Here is a 27,463-nt window from a genome sequence, read left to right as displayed (position 1 = left end):
CCTCAAGGTAGATTAGTTCTGTAAGTAAGTTACCTTCTCTAAATAAAGTCTTTATTATTATTATTATTATTACAGGAATCATGTTACAATGAAGGGCTTTATATCAGAAACCATGTTACAAAGAAGGGCCTTTATAACAGGAACTATGTTACAGTGAAGGACCTTATAATTATTCATATCATGTTTTATATGCTGTATATATTGTATATAACAGATAGAAGGCCTCGAGATAGATTAGTTCTGTAACTAATTGAGTCACTTTCTCTAAATAAAGTCTTTATTATTTTTATTGTTATTATTATCATTATTATTATTATTATTATAACAGGAAACATGTTATTTGAAGGGCTTTATAACAGGAACTATGTTACAAAGAAGGGCCTTATAACAGGAACTATGTTATAATGAAGGGTCTTATAACAAGGAACCATGGTACCATGATGGGCCTTATAACAGAAACTATGTTACAATGAAGGGACTTATAACAAGAACCATGCTAAAATAAAGGACCTTATAACAGAAACCATGTTATAATAAGGGGCCTTAAAGTGGGGAATGCTGCATATACTACCACAATAACAATCTTGTCTTTTATTTGTCAACCAGGATGGTACAAGTGAGACAACCTGCCAACAAGCCAAATAGTCATATAGCCAAAGATACAACCATATTTAAAATTTACAAGTCTGAGAGTATAAAAAATGTAGCTACGAATCAATTTTCCTGATGTAGATCTGTATGATTGTTGTGGTTACAATAGGATGAATGAGCAGAGTATGAACTGGTCAGTGGTTTATTGTCATAATCAGCGGCTATCTAATTTTTTCCATTACCTATGAGTGGTGTCAAATATTGCTGACCAATATCCACCTAAAATACAGGTCAACCGAAGGTCAAGGATATTTAAATTAATCTAATTCAATGAAACAACCTGATGCATCTTTGGTCTCATATTTAACAGGCAGACTTCAGACTATATCTGTACCTTTATTTCTGGTGTGTAAAACAAAAATGTCAGGTACCATGCACTTACATCAAATGTTTCTTTCAAAAAATTACATATTTTGAGAAAATACCAATTACACTTTTTTTACTTATTGTAAAAAGTGTTTAAAATCACTGAAAGACACTTTAAAAGTGTTGGAAATATGACCTTTCAAACCGTATGTATCATAATTGCCATAATAATGTATATACTCACTTACAAGTAAAGTCGAACTGCAAACAATATAGATCCTGATCTGTCTTAAATAGGCGTACAGATCAGGGTCTAAGTTGTTTGTTTCACTGATCACTCCTTACATGCTACACAGACCCAGATCTGCCATCACATAATGAGCCGGCAGATCTGGGTTTATGTGGTTTGCAGTTGGATTCATCTTGTAAGTGAGTATATACGGTGTTCGTCTACTAAATGGTGTTCAGAATAGCTGAATATCAAGCATATCAAACTCGGCTCTAAGGACTTTGGGAAATAATATTACTTTGATGTTTCGAGTTCTGCAGATTGGAAACTTATATCAAACGAGCAGAAGTGTAGCCTGACAATTTTCTATGTACACACTACTGGCAGGGGTGGGGGAGAAAAATTTAAAACTATGTTACATTGCCCTGTCTTAGCATCTATACAGACTCATCTCAATACAGCAATAGTCATGTAGATTTCACTTCTTACTTCTACACTATAACTTGTTTATATATAACAGACTACGATCTTAAAGTATGTAAGGTATCTGATCTTAATACATGTATATACATTGTATTATTAATAAATATATTGTTTGTTTGGTGTCTAAGCAAGAATAACCCTATTAACCTTCTTTTAATATCCATACCCAGTATTTATTCCACGACAAGCCCATGCTTGGCGATAAGACAAATCTTAATTTGGCAACTATGTAAGGGCTGGCCATATTTTTATTTCAAGAAGTGGGGCCTGTGATTTTTTTTGGGGGGGGGGAAATTCCACACATTAAAAAACTTGTAAAAAGAAATTCTTGGTCTGATGTTTAGAAAAGAAAAGAATTAATTATACATATTATTAATTGACAAAAATTGAGAAAAAAGGAAAAAGGTCCAGGTTTGAAAGAAAATTCCAGACTCCTGACAGAAAATAAAATGGTCAGCCCTTCTTAATATGATAGCTTTGTCTAAAAGCATGTAAAGACCTCGCTTTTAAAAAATTCTGGAAAATATATACAAAACAAATCTTTGATAATAACCCCACCCCTACTTTTGAAGATGATTAGGACAGACTCCTTAGTTTGACACAGAAAACGTAATGTAACACTGTTAAATCCTGCTCAAGTGACGATTTGTATGTCTGGCTAAATGCGCTTTAGTTCTGGCAAACAAAGACTTCAAGAAGGATTGCATTAACATGATTAGCTGTTCCTTGATGGTTTATTTAATTTTGTTTGCATGGTAAATTTTTAATGCTTGCCGTATGATTAATACAGACCAAGGTACTAAAAAAATTGCACACTGCTAAGACAGACAAAATTGGTATAATAAGTTTTCATTTTCAGGGAAGGGAATATAACCTGGGGAAATTCCTTTTTGTTTCCAGCCCCCAAGCAGCCTGACAAAAATATTCTTGGCTGATCTCTAAATTTCCAAATTTACAAATGACTGTGACTATTCATAAAAATCACAATGCACTTGAAAAGAACCTATACTCATTGGTATGATATTTACTAACAGCTTTGTAGGTGTTTATCAGATACCCTGTTTGTGCAGGTGTTTAGATGTGCATTACAGACAAGATTAAGTTCATCAGTGTGACAATAATGATAAAGATACAAGACCTTCATATGAGTACGTATACCGTATATACTCCCTTATAAGTTGTCAAACTGCAAACAACAAAGATCTTGATATGCTGTAGCATAATGCACATGCAGATCAAGGTATGTGTTGTTTATTCTACTGATTACTCCTAACTGCACAGATCCAGATCTGCCAACGCATTATGCGACAACAGATATGGATCTGTGCAATTTGCAGATGGATTCGGCTTATCAGCAAGTACAGACTGTATACTGTATTAAACAGGAAAAACAACCATGAACGATGTACACCAGATTTGTCATTTTATGTGCAGATAGAACAGGGTCTATGCTGTTTGTATGAAAACTTTACTAGAATAAACAACATAGACCCTGATCTGGCAACCATACAACTCTGAACTTGAGTTATAGACATTCCACAATAAGCCAGTAAGCCAATCAGAACCAGTCTTTATAACCAATGACATTTGGAATTGGCAAAATGAAACCAACAGTCGATATTCAAGCTCAAGAGCTTAATGACTTCCAAGCTTGATGCATCTCTACATAATGTGAAAGTGAGTAAAATGAAGATCTGGGTCTATGTTGCCTGCTGGATGTGCATTTTTCAAGAACAAATGTGCATACATAAATCTCTGCCTTACGCACATATGGGAAGGATAGTTCCAGTTTTAAAGGAGCATCCCCACCAATTACAGCGTATTTGGAGTAGTCAATAATATACAGACTGGTACAATATACAGACTGGTACATTAATATACAGACTGGTACAACAATATATAGACTGGTACAATAACATTCAGACTGATACAACAATATGGTAGTGCTCTACAGTTTCATATTTTGCATACGGTTGAAATTTTAAAGAAATAGAATTTCCCTGGGTGTCCTCACTGGTTAACTGGCTATTTTTTTTTACAAAACTGGTTCATTATAGGTATTGTTCAGAGAACCTTTATTTCCTTTTATTTTGGTGTATGATTGATAGGTGTAATATGGGTTATAGAGCATAAAGCTTGGCCTTACTCCAGATGTGCACTTAAAAAAAAAAAACAAAAAAAAAACAAGCTCCACTTGGTCATTTTCACTTCCTAGACTTAGAGGTAAATTGTTAAAAAAAAAAAGAGCCCACAACTTTTGTTACATTTTATATATTTGGTTTAATTCATCCATTGCACTTTCAGAAGCTGGTATTGTCTAGATGGGCAACATTTATTTCCCTATTTTAATAGATGCTAAAGATAGTGTACATTAGACTAATTCAGGCTTATTTTTTTAGCAAAAGGGAGTAGTCATTTTAGTTAGCAATGTGCTTAGATCATGTACAATTTTTATAAACAGATATCCAAAGCAATGTCAGCCAAATACATCAAAGTAGCATAGATGTATGCCAGGATTCTCTCCACTGTGAATGTTTCAAATGCAAACAACTTCACCTTGCATGTGTCATGCTCTTAAAAATACATAGAAACTAGTGAGCACCCCCTATATGGGGTGCTCAGCATTTATTATTATGTACTTTTGAGAGAGTGATGTACGTAAGATGAAGTTGTTTGTATTTAAAACATGCACAATGGAGAGAATGTTGGCATACCTCTATGCTACATTAATGTAATGTGGATGATATTTCTTTGGATATTGTACTTTTGGAAACTGTACATGACCTAAACACACTGCTAACTAAAATGACTGCTCCCTTGTGCTAAAAAATCACCCTGTCATTAGTCTAAAGTACACTATCCATAGCAGCTATTAAAATAGGGAAAATGAATTTTGCCAGACTAGACAATACCAGCTTCTGAAAGTGCAATGAATGAATTACCAAATATATAAAATGTTTTTTTAAAAATAGTTATCAGTTCTTTTTTTATACAATTTACTTCTGAAGTTCAGGAAGTGAAACTGACCAAGTGGAGCTAGCACGTTTTTGAAAGGTGTACATCTGGACTAAGGCCAAGCTGTATGCTCTATAACCCATGTTACACCCATCAATCACACACCAAAATAAAGGGAATTAAAGATTCTTTGAATTATACCTAAAATATACAAGGTCTCTTTTAAATAGCCAGTATAACCAGTGAGTAAAGCCAGGGAAATCCTTTTTCTTTAAAATTCTAAATGCAAAATATGAAACTGTAGAGCACCACCATACAGACTGGTACAAAATATACAGACTGGTACAATAATATAAAGACTGATACAACAATATACAAATTGTATGTAGGTTTCATGCAGCTCAAGGCAATGTAAGTAAAAAGCCTATCAAGAGATAAGGTGACAGATAATTTAAGGCAGCCTGGAAAGGATTCAGATTCATTACCCTCTGGCTGCAAGTCAAAGCTAATAACTAAACCACCAGGTGGAGGTGAAAGTATTAAATTACAAAGATATATTACTCATGATAACACAAAGGTAGTATTCAGGATGTAATGACCTATAGCTTAAAATAAACAATTCACAAAAATGTGGAGTACATCACATTGAAAAGTTTTGGTATGGCCATGCTGTTCTTCCTGAGATATACAGTTATTCCAATTTTTTGAGTATCCATGTTATTAAGAGCAGAAGGAATTAATGGTTGAAGATACAAAACAGTCATGCAAGCATAAATATTAGGTTCCAGCAACCAAGTTTTAATATGGTTTGAATTAATCTTCTTTATATGTATCTGACTGTGTATCAGAATTTTCATGTGATGATGACCTATATTTGGTATGACTATTAGTTAACCTTGTTAAGATGCATTCCAATTAACATCAGGGCTTGATAAAGAGGGTCTGGGCTATTTAGGACTTAATAAATAAATGATTGAAAAACAACAGAAGTCACTCAATAGTGTTTATGCATGAAAATTAAGTCACAGTGACATAATACTGAGTATGCTTATGTTACTCTTCTTATATACCAGTTTTCATGGGTGTATGTTGTTGTTGTTGTTGTAGGGTTTAACGCCATTTTTCAGCACAAGATAGGCTATACATGGCGGCCAGTATTAATGGTGGAGGAAGAACCCAGAAAACCCCTGGAAAGAACTACCGACCCACGAGAAACTACTGGCAAGCTTTCTCACATAACCACATTAGCCGAATCCGAGACTCGAACCAATGCAGACAGAGGTGAGATGGCAGTGATCCGTAACAGTGAGCGCTTTAGACCACTCAGGGCCCCATGGGTGTATGTGAAATAGTGTCAACAAAATAACAGCATAATGAAAGAATTTCTGAAATTACAACAGTCATTCAAACATGACAGTTAGGCCATGGTGACCAAGTTTTGTTATGAGTGCCTTACCCCCGTTAAGATGCATTCCCACAGGAATTAGCATTAGCACATATCAATTAAGGTCTAATATATAGAGGACATAATTAGGTAAGTGACATATTTTGGATAAGGTTGAGTTACTCTTGTTGAGATGCATCAACATACATGTATAAACTTTCATGCATGTAGGTGAAACAAGTTCTAAGATAGTAAAGGCACAACAAATGAATAAGAATGAAAACATTAACAAGCAGCCAAACAGCTACATGTATGTACCCTCACAACTTTGATGACAAGGAGATACATGGCAAAACATTTGTGAAATATAAAGGGTTTGAATGTGTGCAAATTGTATTATCCCAAACAAAATCACCCGCTCCAGTGGCCTAGTGGTTAGAATGTCCGCATCGGATGCAGGAGATCACGGGTTCAAACCACAGCCAGGTAATTCCAAAGACTTATAAAAATGGTACTAACAACTGCCTTGCTTTGTGCTCAGGTCTGAGAGGTTAGTGTTAGGACTGGTCGGTCTGGTGTCAGGATAATGTGACTGGGTGGGACCATTTGCTTTTAGTTAGCAGTGTGCTTAGATCATGTACAATTTCCATAAACACAATATCTAAAGAAATGTCAACCACAGTCAGTCAGCATGATGCCCCAGAGCTAGACATCACTATCAACTGCCACACTGCAGACATCATAGCAATATGACTGAAAAGTTGTTAAACCTACATTAAAAATCCAAAACACAAACACACCCAAAAAAAATCATGGCAAAAGGATTGCAGAGTAGTTCTCCAACAACTATCTTCCTCTATTATTTGTCTATTAACTGACATAAATGTGTAAATAGTTAGTTGAAAGTCTCTAAGTAGGTTTAGGGTTCAATGGCAGCTGAGTAAAAGCTCCATTCTAAAAGTGTAATGATAAAGAAATGCAACTGACCTTTAGGAATATAAACCCTTCCAAAATATGTGTGACCATGCAGTAAGACAATAAAAAAGATCAAAATGTTAGAATTCTGTAAAATTTATATAAAATAAATAATGGTAACAAAGTAAAATAATCTAAACTCCATAAAACATAGTCATAATTTGCCATATAAGCTGTACTCTCTCAAAAAATCCAAGATTTGATTTGGTGTTATATCATCCCAGAGTTTCTTTGGTGGTATATCATCACAAAAGTTTCTTTGGTGGTTTCTTTGGTGGTATATCATCACGGAGTTTCTTTGGTGGTGTATCATCACAGAGTTTCTTTTGTGTTATATCATCACAGAGTTTCTTTGTTGGTATATCATCAGAGTTTCTTTGGTGGTATATCATCAGTTTCTTCGGTGGTATATCATCAGAGTTTCTTTGGTGGTATATCTTCACAGAGTATATTTGGTGGTATATCATCACAGGGTTTCTTAGCCAAGTTTACATTTAAACAATTTTGTTTTTAAAAGCAACTTTTATCTTCCGGGATTATAGTTAATACACTCTACAAGAATGTACTCTAGTGCAGTCGTTTTCACTGATTTTTCTGACAATGTAACTGAAATTTACAGAATCTAACTTTCCACTGAATATTCTGCCAGTTTCATAGAAACATGACAGAATTAAATGTATAGCAAATTTTGACCCAGTTGTTTTTCTTAAGACTGGAGCTTTAGTGCTAAGGGTATAAAGGCATCCACTCACCAATTTGATGGCTTTAACATGCTTTAAAAAGTAATGCAAAAGCGCATAATAACCCAAGTGTGTCAAAGGATGATAAGTAGGTCACAGTGACTTATACTGAACTAGTCTGAATAAAAATTATATTACATACATATACATCATCCAACCTGTACTACCACTACACCTATGATATTCCTCTTCACTTTAGGTAAATGTGGGAATTGTCTTGAGATCTGGTCTGTACCTTTTCTGTCCAACCTCCAATGTAAAAAAAGCAGATGAAAATGTTTTCCAAAAACTGAAATGTAACTCTCCACAGTTAGGTGCAATAGAACTGGACTAAGTTATTTAGTGCTTCATAGACTTCTAGGGTATTCTCAGTTATTCATCCTGTCTGAAAACACCTGTGTCGCCACTTAATAAGATTCCCTGTGGTCAGAAGAAACTCAACCATATTTACCATATATAACCATGTACAAGTACAACTGCAAATAATAAATACCATGATCCGCTGTTGCATAATGAATTGGCAGATCAGAGTCTGTGTTGCTTGTTCTAATGATTACTCCTAACAAAATTCAAAGCCTAGATTGGCCAATGCATTATGTAATGGCAGTTCAGGGTCTGTATAGTGGTACAGACTGCCCCTATAAAGAAGGCCAGATGGTAATAATGAAACCTGATTTTGTCAAGAATTAATAAATTTCAGGTGGGTGTAATGTTTTGGTTCAGTAGGTTTGTAAAGTTGATGAATCTCTTTTTTTTCTCTGCCTTTCCTTCATCCCAAGTAAATTTATACATCCACTGACCCTGCCATGTCTACCTAGGCAGTATTTTTCACCAAAGATATGCTGATGGTATTCAAAGGTCATTTAGAGGTGAAAATTGCATTATACCAAGGTCAAAGAAGGAACTGTTGAAAAAAGTTTTCATTATACTGGTCTACTAGTAAGGACAACATTCCCAGTGACATAAGATATGCTTGTAGCATTTCTTCTTTTCATTATCACTGTCTCGGATGAAATCTTGAGACAAATGAACCGTTATAGTAATTCAAATACATCCCAGTTTCTCTGCTTATACATCTTTTCCATGAGTAATTTTTCAATACATCATGATATTTTCTATACATGTTTGTGTTCATGTATGCTTGTGCAAATGTTCTGGGTTTGAAACTTGATTTTCATAATAACTAAATGCTTTAGTGTTAAGCTAAATTTATGACATAGTGATGTATATACTGTATATATTGCATATAACAGAAGGCCTCAAGGTAGATTAGTCCTGTAATTAATTATTATTATTATTATTATTGCATATAACAGTCGGACTCGACTAATAATTAGGTATTTACCATATTTGAACAGCTGTCTATATCCATTTAAAAAGCTTGAGAGACATTTTTGTTAAAGAAGTTACAACTGTTATGTATATTTAATTTGTAATGTGTGCTTCAACTTTGTAATTGAAGGTTGAGGCCTACCTGGCTATTCTCATGTTTTTTTTTCATGTTTGTAAGTTTTTAATAAGTTGTTTACTGATATCTGAGTTCAAGGTCTAGCCTTCTTCAGAGCTTAGAATTTGTTGTTGAGGTTAACTTGTGACCTACATCCTGGTCCTTTTGTTGTGTCTTATGTTTTGATATAAGGTTGTGGTAGATAAATTATTCACTCCTTTTTTAATATCAGTCAGGGTTGATCTTAATCATTATAACAAATTGTCCATGATCTTGATGTAAGGTAATTAGCCAGTTGTGATCAAAGTTGGAATAGAAATAGGCTTCAAGAATAATACAACTTTCAGCCAATCAGATTCAAGATCATCTCATTTGTATGCATGGCTCTTGCTCATTATCTAACTCATCCCTTATCTTGAAGATATAAGCTCATATTTTAAAGGTGGGGGGGGTCTTCTAAAAATTGGATCACAAACACTGTATGACTTTCAAAGTGGTAACAAGTCAAGCCAATCAAGTGCAAGATTACATCATTATTATTCTGGCTATTACACAGCTTTAAAAAAATAATATCCTCTGACTTTATTTTGATAATAAAAATAAATAAATAGATCTCATTTATATTAGTTGAAATGAGAATTTATTTTAATGGAAACAAAAGCATGCCTCGTAACTGCACCACACACACACACTTCCGAAAAGTAATTGGTTGGTCAATAAGCCCACTTCATGGAATGGTTATTTAAGCTAAAATTATACACTGAGATTTACTGAAATGTATATTGCTTTCTACTTATATAAATTACTGTGACATTAAGTCATTTGCAGAATAAGAGAAAGATATCCCTCTCTATCACAATATCTAATTACATCCATGTGCATCCAATGATCTTTTTCTGGTGGGGGGTGCAAAAGTCAAAAACCATTGTAAACAACTAATACATAGCTAAATTATTCTCTCTGTATCTGAGCTTAATATCAAGATCATTATTAACAGAATAGGAATATATGTTGATCTGGGTCAAAGTTTTGGAGTTTCCTAAGTGAATTATACATAATCCAGATTAATGTTTTGTAAACATCATGATCATTGTAGAAGGTTATTTTCCATTAGGTAATGGGATTTCTTTACAAAATGCTAATTGTGACCTGAGGTCAAGTAGAGAACTATATAATCTTGTAATTGTCAGGACTTGGTTATATCTGTGCTTCAACAACTAGCACTTTCAAGTTGTATTATGTTGTGACCAGCTGGGCTTCAAATTATTAAATTTAAGTGATTATTTTCTCTGGAAATGCCAAATGTGCTCTGATAAAATTCTTGGATAGAGACAGTCACTGGAATTTATACTATATTCAAACCTGGAATTTATATTTTTGTGAATTAACAAAAGACTGTTAACACATCAACACTTTAATAGCTACCACAGACATGTCACCGCCTTCAGTTTTGGATTTCTTTGGAACTTGTACTGAATTTTATTCAGGACATTAAATTACTGTAGTAGAACTTGTATCCGTAATTCTTGGAATATTTGGGGATTTAATTCGCAATATCATACCAGTTAGTTCTTTTTTCTGATTTTCACTTTGTATTCTAAGGAAATACATTATTTGCTAAATTTAACAAAGCGTGTTGTTTCAGTCTTTTCTGTTACTTATTTTAAGAGCACAGACTCGTAACAAAAAATTATCGAAACAATACACCTAAGAGGATATCTTCCACTAGTACTAAAGACACAAGGTCAATAGCCCGAGGATATAGGAACCTTGCTGTCCCTTTGATCTCGAGTGCTAAAGCAGTGACTAGGGACCTCGTTTACATGCTAATAGGGGGAGTGAGGTAAACAAAAGGCTTTTATACCAATCCAAGTGTGTGACAATACAAATGACCCTAAATTATATACGTACATAAACCTCGTGCATGTTTTGTATTTCAAGCCATTCTTATGTGACGTACTGATCTGCATAGATAATGAACACCTGAACAAACAATAAATATTGACTTTCGATTTAATATCCCATTATCCCAATGGTCATGAAAAATGTTATTACTTAAGTCTGCATGTCAATCAAACTATCATTAAATCTATTCTGAACATAACATTTACTTGAAATAAATAAATATATGAAAGTCATTTCCACTCACCTGAATATTAAGAAGTCTTTGAAATTCAGTTAATCCTCATGTAATACACACGATGTTGATAATCTTCAAAACAACACCAAGAGAATAATTGTATATAGAATAATACACTCTATGAATCAATGTAGAAATCCCCAAAAATAAAACGAGGCATAGAATCCCAAAGCAGTTTTTGACTCAAGATCACATTTAACTAGTTATTAGTAACATGGTCGCCTTCTCGTGTTTCTGCGAATGAACACGCGCCAATGATCCAAGTCAGTGTGTAAACAGTGTATGAAACATACTACTATTGACAATTGTACGTAACATTACCTAAGCGGCAAAACTTAAAGCTTACTGATTTGCCTAGTGGCAGTTTACTGGTATGATCACTCAACCTTATTCACCTCAGTGTACGCTTTTATAACACCTGTCAAGGTAGAGCACTCCTCCCCACCTGAAATGTAAGTTTAAAGAACAGCTCGTCTCTAGATCACTCCCGCAAAGTGGCAACGTCATATTTTTCCATATAGGTGGATACTATCTTGCGCCAAACTGTTTGAAAATGTCCTCTGCATGTACAGGTGCAAAATGCATTGGAGGGCAGCTAGCAATCGAACCCTTCTCTTCCACAGTACATTTACACTTTGATAACGTCAGATCCAGTTTCAAGTCCTATCAAATTTATATCACTGTAACCACTTAATGTATATAAAATGGGGATAATTTGAGCCCTGGAACGGTACGCATGCTTTATCTGTAACTCAACCTTGTTGATTTGGAGGAGAAAGCAATGATAAAATCCAGTCAATGTTAACTTTGTTTCAATTGATATCCTTGCCTACATTGTTTCAGTTGCATTTATAGGCCCATTTTTATACTGACTTGAGCAACTCTCCAAGTTTTAACGAAGTTATTTTCCGTGGTTTTCAGTTACAGTCGGTATGGGGGAATGAATGGCATTTTCTTCAAACACTTCTACACGTGGCTTGGAGAGGGAGTCATATTGTGTCTACAAAAGGATCGGTGTCTCTTGGATCTATTCATTTTTAGCTTAACTTGGGCTCAAATCAGTTCAACCAAAACTAAGAATTCATAATTTTACATGGTGTAACAGTCTGTGTAGACTATCTTAATTTCAGATTTCTTCCAATTTTCACAAACAAATTTGCTTTAACTAAATGAAATAAAAAATGCTTTACAGCTATCCGATTTCAGTAGCTTCAAAAAGATAATTAATCACTGCTTGCACTATTTCCTTTACAATGGAATCCATTCATACAAAACAAGAGTAGCATGAACAGTACGTTACACTCCGCTATGTGGTAAATAATTTTCTTATCCTTCTTTTATGTAAAACCAACTTTCACTTGTCAGACAAATAACCGTTTCAATCCAAACTCAACAAGTGTGTTCTCAAATCCACGATATTTGGTCAAGGCAAAGTACACTGAAATCCAGTTACTTTCAAGAACCATACATCTTCTGTCTGACTTAGTGGCCATGATTTTAACGTCTTAACCTCAAAATCAATAAGTGCAGTTCTTACCTCAACTGCAAGCGATCTCAAATTTTCGTCTTGTATTAGGCATAGGACTTTAGCTATTGTGAGGAAATAATTTCTTTTTTGTCGTCTCGACGAATTTTACTGTTTCGTTTTAACGACATTTTCAGTAGTTTCATGGACATTGATTTACCTTCCTCGGTCCTTGTGACTGACCTTTAAAACACCAAATAAAGAGGTGTCTTCCTTGTCTTAAATGCAAGCCATCCACAAAGTTTGCTCGCGGTAGATGCTAAAGGACTCAAGTAACCTGCAGAAACCATGTTTATTACTAGTGTCCCATTTGTTCAATCCCAGTTCGTAAGTCGTGTATTAAATAAGGTGTTATTATTACAAGCCATGTTTGATGTCTGAACATGCCGCATGCTAGAGTTAATCACTACCGTGACCAGAGAGACTACCCGGCATCACGAATCGGCACAGGAGTTAGATCGAGCGACTTCCTACCTATGTGTTACAGATCAGAGGAACGGGACGTGTTCTAAATCCATCCCCACGTGGGCAGACAGCGAGAAAGACATTGTCCGCTAAGTATGATTGGATCGAATCAAAGAGACATCAAATCGGAATTGAGACAGAGGGTGTGGTAACAATTTCGATCCCAATTATAACTTCTAACTAGCAAGCGAAAATTTAGTTCTCCTGGGAAGATTGCTGAGCACATAGGATTATTCCGAGAAAGCCACTCGTAATTTGGCGTAAATGCTCTAACTTCAACAAACTGCACACCCTCCCACCATGTCAGCACGTGGCGGGTACTCTTTGAGATTCTGATACTGTTTCTTGAGAAGTAACGTCTGTTTTATCATCCGCAATGGCACATACAAAGCAAACCAAATTCTGAAATAGTAACCAAGATGCCAGAATAAGAAATGCAGTATAAGAATCACAAGGAACATCAACTAAACTATCTTTTTTAAAAAATACCAAAAAAGGGCGGCTGATAAAAAGAACTTTTTAAACAGAACTAGGAGAATTCTTCAAGATTAGGATAATTGAAACACATGAAGGGAGTTTTCCTGAGTGCGCATACAAAGAAGCACAAGAGCTGGACATGTCACACATACCGAGGGATAAAGTACCGGGAGCTTCAGCGGTAATGATTGCAATGAAAGTACTAAATCCGGACTACATAAAAAGATTGTACTCATTTAACCCTAAAGAATATACAGGATACATCATCAGACCCAGAGGGAAAAGAACCAATACTACCTTGTGGAAAGATCATCGTTGGGAAAAAAAAAGTCATGGTAAAAAGAACCAACACCCATTTTAAGGAAAGTTAAGAAACAAACAGGAGAGCTACACATGTCAGACATTCCCTTGGAAATTCCATTAGAGGCGGTGGTGGAACAGTTTGTAAAGAAATTCAACCCTTTAACAACAATCTACAATGGGATACGAATACTGAAAATCGAAATAAGCAAACTGAGAGAAATGAAGAGAGCATTCTTTATATATGGGTTTCTAGCAAAATCATGGTATAAAAGATGTATCTATGACCGTAAATGTAACAGATGTGAGAAGAAAGGACATAACAGCTTTCAAATGTCTAACAAATCCAGAAACACAAGCAGAGGCTAGAGAATGCCAAGCAAGGAAGCAACAACAGCAACAACAACAAAAACAAAACCAACAACGGGAAGAGAAACAGACTCACACTGTACAGATAGAAAATGACCCCAAAGAGAGGATAGCTGAAACAGCAAGAACAAACACAGCAGCAGAAACGTTAACTGAGAAAACAAAACACCAGGGAGTAAAACAAAATGCAAAACAGCAAAAAAGGAAGAGATACAACACCCCAAACAAAAACAGGAACAAAAACAAAACCAACAGCAGCAAGAAAAACCAATCCCAAAACAACGACAAAAAGTACAACAGAATCAGCAAAGACAAAGCAATTACAACAACAAGAAGAAGAAAAAGAGAAGATAGAGACAGAAAAACAGAAACAAAAACAAGAGGAAGACAAGAAGAAATCAGCACAAGCACACATGAAAGCTAATCTCAAGCAACAACATGAACTAGAGGAAGCTATACCAAAAACATCAACAAAAAACAAAAACAACTACAACAGCACAATCAATCCTGACGGAAGATCAAAGGTTAAAACTAGACAGAGGCAGAGACAGAAATAGAAGAAAGGAAAAAAGAAGGAGACTAAGAGAAGAAGATTACAAAATGATGGAAGATTACTTTTACGGTATAGAGTCAAGGAGAGAAGGAGGAAAAGGAGTCGAGGAGGAGAAAGTGGAAAAGTAGAAGTCCAGGAGGAGAAGGAATTTGGAGAAAGTCGGGAGGAAGACGAAAAGGAATTGGGGGAAGAGGAGAAGAATACACATATGAGTAGAATACAAGGACAGGTGGAAAGCTATCTCACACTAAAATCAAATGATGCAATAGGCTATCACAGGGTCGAGCGGAAGAAGAGTACTTGGGAAATATTAATCATTTGATTTTTTAATTGTCGACTGCTCCAACGTCCTAGTGGTTGGAACATCCGCCTCGGATGCGGGAGGTCGTGGGTTGGATCCCCGGCCGAGTCATACCAAAGCCTTATATTAAAAACAAAAATAGTACTAACAGCTGCCTCGCTTGGCGCTCAGCATTGAGAGGTTAGTGTTAGGACTGGTCGACCTTGTTTTAGGATAATGTGACTGGGTGGGAGATCAGGCTACATGTGCTAGACATAACTATAATCTGCCACACTGCAGACATCGTAGCGATATGAATGAAAAACTTAAAGCTACGTTAAAAATCCGAATCACACACACACACACACACACACTGAGTTGTCATTAGATTGTTATTAGTTAAATTTCACTTTTTATGATATTCAATCATTTAACCGTCGGCATTGCTCGGAGCTTTACTTATATCTTTCACTAATTTAACTTCCAACCAAAATCGAACCTGGGTGGGACTTCTATAATAATTTAAATAAATGTTGGAAGCACCCCACTCCACATCTACCACAGTAACGGCAATACAACCCCGACAAGCCACTAGTCACGTTGACCCTGACCTTAGACCTTTTATACTAAAAATTAATACATTTTGTTATTTCATAAATGTAAGACCGCTCCGGTGGCCTAGTGGTTAGAGCGTCCGCCTCAGATGCGGGAGGTCGTGGGTTCGATTCCCGGCCGAGTCATACCAAAAACAAAAAATGGAACTAACAGCTGCCACGCTTGACGCTCAGCATTAAGAGGTTAGTGTTAGGACTGGTCGGCCTGGTGTCAGGATAATGTGACTGGCTGGGACAACATGCTACATGTCTGCGGCATGATACCCCAGTGCTAGACATCACTGTAAACTGCCACACTACAGACATCGTAGCGATATGTGTCAGGATAATGTGACTGGCTGGGACAACATGCTACATGTCTGCGGCATGATACCCCAGTGCTAGACATCACTATAAACTGCCATGCTGCAGACATCGTAGCGATATGACTGAAAAATTGTTAAAGCTACGTTAAAACCTAAATCACACACACACACATAAATGTAAGCACTTTTTATATATAAAAAACTGGTCTGTGTACCTCACACAAAAATCAAGTTATGTATCAAAACACGTCTCCCTTCATTAAGTCCATGTGATTTTGAGCTTCAGCCCAGAATGGTTAGCTTTTTTCCGTGCCCAAATGTAAACCATCTACATAGTTCTTGAAATGTAGACGATGCAGAACTCGAGTTATTGTGCAGAAACGTAAACAGTGAACAGCACGCATACGGACAACATCACCTAAACACATGATGACCCTTATGGTTGGTGTATAAAAACTGAAGCCTGTCTGTATTTAATGACGCTGGCACGTTTTCATGATCGTAAGCCACGGGCAACAATCCGCAAGTCCTTTATTGTCAAGGAGCGTAACGGGTTCTGGCCCGTGGCTTGGAACTTGCACTCTCTTATCTCTTAACTAAAAGCACCATGGTGTAATTTTTTTTTTCTCCCTCTACTACAGAAAAATATATCCTTAAATCAGAGACTCGTGTAACTATAATTCATAAAGACGGCCAGTGGCAAGGCTCTTGACTAGTATTAAAATGGCAATATTGGATCCAAAATGATTGCTTACGAAATGCCAAATCGTTCAAATCAGATAAGAAAAAAGACACACAAAAAAAAAAAAAAAACACCGAGGTCGAGTAGGCGATGGCGAGCTGGAGAGATCGTATGGTGAACTGGAGATGTTGTAGTGCGAGATAAAAAGATTGCAGGACCATTTAGAGAGCTAGTAAGGCGAGTTTGAGAGGTCGGGGGATGGGGCGGAGAGATCATAGAATAAGCTGAAGAGATCGTTCGTAGGATGAGCTGAAGATATCACGGAGCATAACAAGCCAAATCGTTCCAAATGGATGAGCTGGAGAGATCGCAGGGTGAGTTGGAGTAAACGTATAATGAACAGGAGTAATCGTAGGAGGACCTGGAGAAGGCGAACTGGAGAAAAGCTAGGGTCAGCTGGAGTAATCGTAGGGTGAGCTGCTGTAACCTTAAGACGAGCCAGAGAAGGTCACCAGGAGGAGAAGACAAGCTGGAGTAATTGATAGTTGTAATGGGGAATGAAATAAATTGATAATTCTATCAGGACACTGTTTGGTAAGGTCTAGAAAAGATGTTTATAAGAATTTAACGTTATGGTTGTAGCTATGGAAATCGATGGACATCTAACATTACGACATTACATTTGGGTGATAAGAGACTCAAGTAGTACAGAAATGGTGAGTTCTAGGCTAACACCCTGTATTTTGATTTTTTTTGTTAAGTTTCCAAAGTGGCTAGGTAAAATAAAGGAGTGAGTTCAAAACTTTGAAAGATATTGGAACGCCTTCGCTGCGACTCAAGCAACAATTAAACTGACGTAATTTCCATTGCACTTCCAGATTTTAGATGCAAATTTATTGAAGATAAAAGTAGTAAACTATAACCTGTCATTTCTAGAGTGCAAACATTCTCAGTCCTAATATTAAATTTGGTTTAGTAAAGTTACCGTATTCTACACAAGTTTACACAAGTTTAGTAAAGTTACCGTATTCAACACGAGTTTAGTAAAGTTACCGTATTCAACACGAGTTTAGTAAAGTTACCGTATTCAACACGAGTTTAGTAAAGTTAACGTATTCAACACGAGTTTAGTAAAGTTACCATATTCAACACGAGTTGTTCACATTCCAAATACAATATAGGCAATAAAGATCCATCGGAGTTTCTTTTTGTATTCTGGAGAAAAAATTCCAATCAATAGAAAAAGAAGATCAACGTTCACTTGATATATGCTAGACACACTTCGACAAGTAGTTATATTTCAGTCTGCATTGTTACTGACCATTCTTTTTTTAAATAATCAAACTTAGGCGATACTCTACCAGTGTAACCATTATGTGTGCAAAGTAAATCCAAGCAAGGAACATAGTTCGTGATCTTGCGTTTATATTAAGAACAAGAACAACACGTGTGTGCGCGCACACACACACACACACGCACGCACATACATACATACATACATAACTTTCTTTCATTTTGAAGCGATCGGTTCATAAAAACAGATAGCTTCTAACATGTTTTGTCTTCTCGTATCTGTCTTAATTTGTCTGGAAGTAACATCGGGGACAGAGGTTGGTCATATCGTATCATAATATCTACATATCCTGTTTGCATCAGTTGAATGCCTTCATAGTTTCTACAGATTTTGAAAAGTAAACATTAAAAGATACCAGCAAATTATATATAAACAAATTTGTATGAAATAAATATGGTTGCCTAGAATTATATACTTCAATTTTTATGTTTTGACACCCGTTTGAGTAACCCCTGTATGATTTCAGAATGCACTTACACGAAGTAATTGTCAGTGTAATTTCTTGCACTTCAGCAAAGGCAAGTTTCTGATATTTTTCTAAAGACCTTACTAAGCAGTTTCCTCATAGAATTATCCATCATTTCATTTGCAATTGCAACTTATTCCACCTAGTCCTCTCCTCCTGCACGCTATCTCCAGCTCGTACTCTCCAAGTCGCCCTTCGATTACTCCATCCAGTTTACCATACGATCTCTCAAGCTCGCCTTCTCCAGATCATCCTACGATCGCTCCAGTTCACCCGCACCCTATTATTATTAATATTATTATTATTAAACATGGCCTAGTTAGACGCGTACTATTTCTCCAAAAAATTGCAAGCGCCTAATGGTCCTAGACTAAAAGCATGATTAGATAATGGCTACCATCGCCTTTAGTTTGCTAATTGTGGTAAAGTTAAAATTTACAGCAAATTATATCAGATGAACGTAAATTACTTAATTAATTATTGGAAAGTCAATATTTATGAATCTTATAGTTTCGTGTTGTTGAGTAACAGTGACAAGTGTGTTCGTTTTTCTTTCTTTGTAGGGCTTAACGCCATTTTTCAGCAGAAGATGGGCTATACATGGCGGCCAGTATTAATGGTGGAGGAAGAACCCCGGAAAGAACCACCGACCCACGAGAAGCTACTGGCAAGCTTTCTCACATAACCACATTAGCCGAATCTGAGACTCGAACGGACACAGACAGAGGTGAGATGGTAGTGATCCGTAACGGTGAGCGCTTTAGACCACTCGGCCACTCGGGGGGGGGGGGGTGTTGTCATAACCGTAGCTTAATGAGTTTTAATTTCATGGTGCGGGGTTTTGGAATTTTTTGAGTCTGTCTCATGTGCCTGGAGTTTTTGTAAGGAGTATATATTAGTGTATGCAGTTCCCTTTTTGTTTACATTTCGTGTCTGTGTCTCTATTTTACTGGTGCGGTTTTGTTTTAGCAGTACGTACCATTATGCCTGTCAGCACCCCGCTGGGTGAGTGCCATTATGCTTGTTAGCACCCCGCTGGGTGAAATTCGGCCTGATGTTTTAATAAACAGTATAAAACAGGACATATATTTTCATTATAATTTGTTTATTAGGGTTAGCGCGAACGCAGACCCCGCACTAAGAAATTTCGTTCCCGAGTACACCCACATTTGGGGTGATCGCAGGGGTCAGCCCGACCGAAGTGCAATGGAAAGGCCTCACCCTGGGAGAACCGCCTTGCTGATCACGGTATCTCCTGAACCAGGTAAGTATGCTAAACAACGTCACAAGTAAGGTTTTATGTCCCGTAAATTTGGACAATAATGGCTGTGATTTATTTCCCCTATACTTGTTTCTATCTTTAATTAAACCTACTGCAGAAATCTAGAGAAACAAAAAGATGTGAATATTGTTTAAGAACAAATATGTGTTAGACGTTCTTAGAAATATCAGTAAAACCCCAGTAGCTGCTTAGTTTCACAAACTTACAACATTCTAAGCCCGGAGATTTTTAATCGATAGTGTGTTTCTATTTATAGCATTTGACATCTTTGTTCCGGCCAAATTTACTTCCCGAATTTGTTGTATGAGCTTGGTTTTCTTGTCTGTTGTTGTTCTGGTGCTATAATTTCTGGTAACTCGGCTAGACTGCGGCGTACCAGAAACGTATTCTACAGAAAGGCTGTTGCAGCTGATTAATAACATTAGTGGTGCTAGGTTGACCGTATAGTCGAGTGCTGTTCTCGCTGGCCGCTAAAAAAAAAAAAAAAATGCGAAACACAAATCATGTTGTATGGAACGCCAGAGCTGTCATAGATGAGAATTTTTATTATATGATGTGCATTTGTACTTATATAATGTGCAAACTTATTTATATGCTGTACTTTTTGTACTTACATGATGTGCAAACTTCTTTATATGTTGTGCTTTTTGTACTTACATGATGTGCAAACTTCTTTATATGCTGTGCTTTTGTACTTATATGATGTGCAAACTTCTTTATATGCTATGCATTTGTACTTATAGGATGTGCAAACTTCTTTATATGCTGTGCTTTTGTACTTATATGATGTGCAAGCTTCTTTATATGAAACTTCATTATAATGAGAAGCAAAAACGAAACTTGCGCAGGCGCGTGAAGTATATACAATGTATATACATCCATCCCTAACATCGTAGAACGATGGCCGATAGCTGCCGCTAGAATACAACATAAAAGTAACATGAATTTGTCCATGTACACATTTTATACGTGACGGATCTACATATTAAAGTAATAGAGATATGTATATGTACACATTTTGCTCAAAAGTGTACGTGACGAATCAACATATTAAGGTAAAAGAAATTTGTACATGCACACATTTTGCTAGGATGTGTACATGTACAACTCTCTATTCCTTCTTGCGCAGTAATAAATTAGAAAGAACAATCCACCTTTCTGAGAACCTCTAGGCTTATTTATTTGTTCGTCTAAACCCAATTACACTGGTCCCTATGTTAGCAAGAAAGCGGGAGAAAACCTACATCACAGTTTTAACAAAATATAAAATGTGTACACGTACAAATTCATGTTACTTTGATGTTGTATTCTGGTCTAAATATCTCTTGATTCTGATGCTTGCCTGCCAGTGCTTTATCTGTCATCAGCTTGTTATCAGCAAGTGTGAATTTCACTCCTGTCAAATATAATTGCTTTTAGACTCCTAGCTGACTGTCCAGTTATATTTCCCCTATTTCAGTTCCCTGTGTTTGAAAGGTAGCTTTAAATATGGGATTTCCAGATTGTATTGTGCATAAATAGATAGTAGGTCTATATTTTGTACCAAAATAAGATTAGCTGACTGTTATTGTGATTTGTTTGACAGGCACTCCAAATACATTGTCTGAATAGTCTTGTGATTTTGTTTTACAAGAATAATTAGTTTTATCTTGAAAACATGGAGTATGTAATCTAGTTGCTTATGATATTAGTATTGCAACTTTGCTGTCATCTGAAGATTGTCTTAACGATCACCGATTATACTCCATTACTATTCAACAGAGTTATGGCCCTTGATGATTTATGCTCGAATACCTCTTGAGGTCAAACTAGGCTAATAGTTTTTTAAATGTTTTGATATTTTGTAAATGTTATGTTCATCGTCTCAAGAATTTATTACACTACAATGATTTTTCACAAGAGCATCAGACATTTTTAACTTAGTTACGGAGGAAAAGTTCCAATGATCTTGAAATCGAAGCAGACATCATCAAAGAATAAATACAATGAATAAAATAAACAATGAACATTATAAGACTAGTAAATTGTAAAACAATACTTTTTTATATGTAAGATCGTATGTGGTATTTTTCAACTAATTATTTTCACTAAATGTGCAATGGGTCCCTAGGTCTTAAAAGGTTAGAGAAAGCCCTTATCTGTTACAAGTATTGTCTGAAACTGTCGGGCTAATCCAAGATAGCTCATTCTGAAATTGTATAGATCTTACCATCCAACGTTGTCACATAAAACGATATAATTGGAATTAACCAAGCTTGCCCATCATGATATGTGCGACACATCATCTATATTTAAGAAGTTACAGTCAAACATGTGTATAAAGGACAGCAAAAAAGGACAGGACCAAAACTTCTTTTTTTAAATTGGTGTCCCTTATAGACAGGTCTGACACTGATGGTGTATTTTCATATACTATATGCATGTGTACGTATTTCTTAATATATAATTCATAAGATACTTTTACGATGACAGACCGAAAGACTTTTCAACGAAAATATATCATATTGGGTATAATGACGAACAATGTTATGCTATAATTAAAAAAAGAAACCTTCAGTATCTTCCTGTCAACGATTCTTTACAGTTACCAAAACAATCTTTTACTATCAATTTTTTATTTAAAGTTGTTTAATTATAACATTCATATGTTTGAAAATAACAATTTTAGTCAGATTGTTTTTACACGAAAAATACCTTTTAATAAGAATGTATTTTTTATGTGTTTGTTTGGTCCAACAATTGCGCATGGTATCTCTACAAATATTCATATCAAGGAAACTAATATCCACCAATATGTGGAATATTCTTCATGTCATCCCATGTCATGTAAAAACGGTATACCATATAGCCAGGCCAAAAGATACCGACGCATTATTTCAGATGACTGTCAATTACAAAATTCTTTGAATAAATTACGAACATATTTCCAAAATAAAAATTATCCTACACATATAATTGATTCTGCGCTGAACAAAGCCCGTAATCTTACTCAACATTAGACTTTAAACACGGCATAATGTAAAATATAGAGAGAGATGTAATTCCTTTCACAATACAATATAATCCTTCATTACCTAATATAGGTCGTATAATTAATAAATATTATAGTCTCATAAATTTATCCAATAAAACCAACGTAAAATCACTTTACAAAATTAAACCTATTCTCGCTTATAAAAGACCCAATAATTTGCAAGATTTTTTAATTACAACTAAACAGACAGAAAATTAAAAAAAGATAATTTTTTTCATCTAAATGTAACAGACACCGGTGCTCTCAATGTGCAAACATAAGAGAAAGTACTTTTTTCAGTAGTGCTAATACAAAAGAGGTATTTTCTAAATTGTTATAACACTAATTGCATACAAACTGATGTGATTTATGTGATAACCTGTAAAAAATGTAGCATGCAATATGTTGGACAAACATTTCAACAAGTGAATAATCATCGCTTTCATATAATTTTTTTTTTTTTATAGAGATCCGCAGTTTTCCTCTAATATTTCAACACACTTTAACACTAATAATCACTCTCCACTAGATTTGTCTTTCATGCCAAAAGATAGTGTGCATGGTGACATGAAAAGACTCATAAAACAAACTTATTGGATTCATAAGTTAGATACTTTGTATCCTAATGTTCTTAATGTCAATGCACTATATATAATTGTATAATTTAAATTGATATATTGTATATCCTTTATAACAATATACTTATATGTGTGACTGTTTGTCTCTGTTTTATTTTATTATTTTACAAATTAGTATCGAGGTTTCACCCCCACCCCACCCCGTTTATGCGTACGTACATTGTCAGTATACCCCTTGATACGCAAGTGTATGCATTTGGGTTACCACCTCCCCCCTCCATGCGTACGTACTTAATGGACGGTTCCCTATTAGCCTTAATACAATGTACTTGGAACCATTATTTTAGCTTTGCATGTTTTCTGTTACACAAATTAACTAAATGACCAAGATAATAAGTCTCAACTTTTAAGGCAATGTAAAACGTCCATTTCAGCCCATTTCACCAGCGTTCCATCGCTTGGCAACTTCAAGCGCCTGCGCAAGTTCTGTTTTGCTTCTCATTATAATGAAGTTTCATATAAAGACGAAAGCACAGCATATAAAGAAGTTTGCACATCATATAAGGAAGAAAGCACAGCATATAATGAAGTTTGCACGTCATTTAAGGATGAAAGCATCGCATTTTATAATGAAGTTTGCACATCATATAAGGACGAAAGCACCGCATTTTATAATGAAGTTTGCACACCATATAAGGACGAAAGCACCGCATATAATGAAGTTTGCACATTATATAAGGACGAAAGCACAGCATATAAAGAAGTTTGCACATCATATAAGTACAAATGCACAGCATATAAAGAAGCTTGCACATCATATAAGTACAAAATCACAGCATATAATGAAGTTTGCACATCATATAAGTACAAATGCACATCATATAATAAAAATTCTCATCTTAAGACAGCTCTGGCGTTCCATAATGTTGTGTTACTTTGTCTGCCTGAGAGAGAGAGAGAAAGAGAGAGAGAGAGAGAAATGAATACAAGAAGTCAGTATATTTTTTTAAATATATTTCTTTTAAGAAAAAAGCCCTTTTTTCACAGAAACCACAAAAGTAGATATCAAATCACACATGATTATTCATACTAGAGAAAGAACCAAATCTGGTAACAGAAAGAACACATCTTAAGAATCGCTCCACGGAATATAATCCTGAATTTACACTATGGTATTCTTCACCACCACCAGATTTTAACGTTAAATAGCAAGAATTTGAGACCTCTGTAATAGAATTAGAGTACTCTCTAATATAATCAGAGACCTCTGTAATATAATTTGAGACCTCTTTAACTGAGCTATCTATATGTTTCTTATTTTAAGTGGTAATTCGACAATGAAAGTTTTCGGTGAACAATTTCTCCTTCCCCATAATCGGAATACCTAGGTATTGGTTGTCCAATTTTGGTGTGCTATAAAAGTTATCGCAGACATTACCGGTGTTCAAAATGGGGTTTCTACTCTCGTTCATAGGATATGGATGAGATATTAATTTCATTTCAAATAATTTACCCAGATAAATATTTAATTTATAAAACAACAACAACAACAGCAACAACAAACAACAAAACATGTGCACCGAAGCACATGCAGTTAAGGGGCTGACTAAACTCCTGACACCTTCCTGACGCTGACGGTTAGCTAACCCACTGGACTCGAACGCTGTCCAAAACCTACTATTTCGATTAATCTAATTCTAAACTAACATTAGCTAAATAGAGATTTGTTTTAGTCCTTTTTCCGTATTAACAGGCTGTAAATGATTGATTGGTAAAAACCCAGGAATGTTGTGGGTTTTTATGGGGGCAGGTTTTGTCCGGTTCAGAGTTCGCCGAGGTCAGTGGCAGATCCGAATGAGTATCACAAAAGTAACAAAACGGTCCATCAACTATTGGAAATATATATTTATACACCAGTAAATATTAAAGAATTAAATTTCAACAATATAAATAGACACATACTTGTGAATAATTAATCTCGAAATAATATAAACAGCTAAGTTGGAATAAATCTCTGATTAAATGTAACACGTCTTTGAGACTAACATATATGTATGTTTGTCTCAACACATACCGCCATGTCGGCCAGTTCTGCGCGTCGGGTAATTCTGCGCAACTATACGTCATTTTTGTAAACATTGGATCACGTGCTATTTTGGGTCAAAAATCCATTTTGTATCCAGAAAGAACAATCGTATATTAATTAAGAAAAGTGATATTCATAAAGTGTACAAAAATATCCCACATTTAGACTCGAAATGCACATAAAAATGTGATTTCTAAATGGCAACGTGAAGACCCACTCCATGACCTTCTTGAACCTGTAACCCAGAAAATTCGATTTACTATGCATCTTTTAGAATAATACAAATAAATACATTATATAAAAAATGGAAATGTGTACCTTAAAACAAAACTGTATTTTAACCCAAGTTTCCAATTGTGCAAGAAGTTGTCCCAAACGTACAAAATCACAGGGGCTCGTTACAAAGAAAATCAAGGGATGGGGGTTCTAACCTGTAATATTATTACAGGTTAGAACCCCCATTTCTTGATTTTCTTTGTAACGAGCCCCTGTGTACAAAATCGTCTGCTACCCAACGTGTCTACTTGTCGCTAGAACATAAATTATAACAAATTCCTCAGCGTATAGTCTGTTTCTAAATTCTGTAGTAATTTTTCCCCATCAACAAGACGTTGTAATCACCTTACATCCTATTCATTGTTGTTTCTCTTCCACGTAATAGCTTATTTTTCATAAAATGTTGAACTTTACTAACTTTTTTACAAGATCGGTTTAGTTTGCTTAATACCTCTTGCCATTTATTGTCATTTTTACGTTAAATGTTTTTAAAACTAGCTATAAACCTGACCTAATTACTCGACTGAACTGCTGACAGAAACAATCCAAAGTAATATATTTCATTTCTGTAGCCCAAGTGGGTAAACATAACATCTTTTCAAAGCTATGCGCAGAATAGGCCGACGTATCGCGAGTCAGGAAAACAGGGGGTTGGTATCCTCTGTGTCCAAAATTAATATTATTTTGAACAGAATATTCTGGTGACCATTGCATCTTTTCAAATGGTAAGCATTGCTGTATTTTATTTTTGTCAATCGCTCGAATTCCGTATGCGTGTTGCTTCAATATTGGAAACGAAAACCTTAGGTGCGCAGAAATGCCCGACAACAGTGTATGCAAAGCAAATTAGGTTGGCATTCCATTCAAGACAGGTGCTCTGACGTTCGACTGGTCATGTTGATAAAACTGTAAAGAAAACTGGAAAAACACCCCATATAGAATATTAATACACACATGGAAACATAAATAAAAACGGGATATCGAACACATTCTAACACTTTGACTTTCTCTCAATCAACTATACAGCTCCCGTGCTGTATAGTTATATTTAAAACCTTTTGAAAATTTTCGCAGATAAATTAAATAAAGAGAAGCCTAATTCGAGTCTAGAGAAATACAAATAAATTGAAACAACTATGGACCCTCGCTCGAATACAGCCAGCTCCTCCAAATAACACTTAAGCGAGGAGCAACACACATGACCACACAGTTAAAACAATAGGTTTTCTTTATAGTAAGCAAATAGTACACCGCTCACTCGTCGAAATTCAAAATTCAATTATATTAAATTATCTAAAATTAAAAAAGATGAATAAGACAACTGGGAAGATTTGGAGAATACTGCTGTCCCAACACGAAAACTTTATATAGCACTCATACAATATAGCAAAATCACATATAGCAAACACGGGATATAGAAGACCTCTAGCAAGGGTCACAAAAAAGCTTTTAGGGGAGGGATTTCGAGTAAGGTGAAGGAAACCTCGCTCGGATGATCAACCCTATAGAATAACATTATGGAAATTAT

The 27,463-nt window shown here is 35.5% G+C and overlaps 1 non-coding gene across 1 annotated transcript; it reads right to left on the bottom strand.

The window, feature by feature from the left end:
* Positions 1–19,808: 19,808 nt before the first annotated feature.
* LOC149773698 (U1 spliceosomal RNA) lies at positions 19,809–19,972 on the bottom strand. The gene has a single exon (XR_016417343.1). It is a non-coding gene; the product is annotated as a U1 spliceosomal RNA (small nuclear RNA).
* Positions 19,973–27,463: the final 7,491 nt, after the last annotated feature.

Source organism: Sinohyriopsis cumingii, unplaced genomic scaffold (genome assembly GCF_028554795.1).
Source record: "Sinohyriopsis cumingii isolate HCF-2022 unplaced genomic scaffold, ASM2855479v2 utg000622l, whole genome shotgun sequence".
Taxonomy (NCBI): domain Eukaryota; kingdom Metazoa; phylum Mollusca; class Bivalvia; order Unionida; family Unionidae; genus Sinohyriopsis; species Sinohyriopsis cumingii.
The sequence above is the reverse complement of the archived record's forward strand: the minus strand, read 5'-3'. Positions and strand labels throughout refer to the sequence as shown.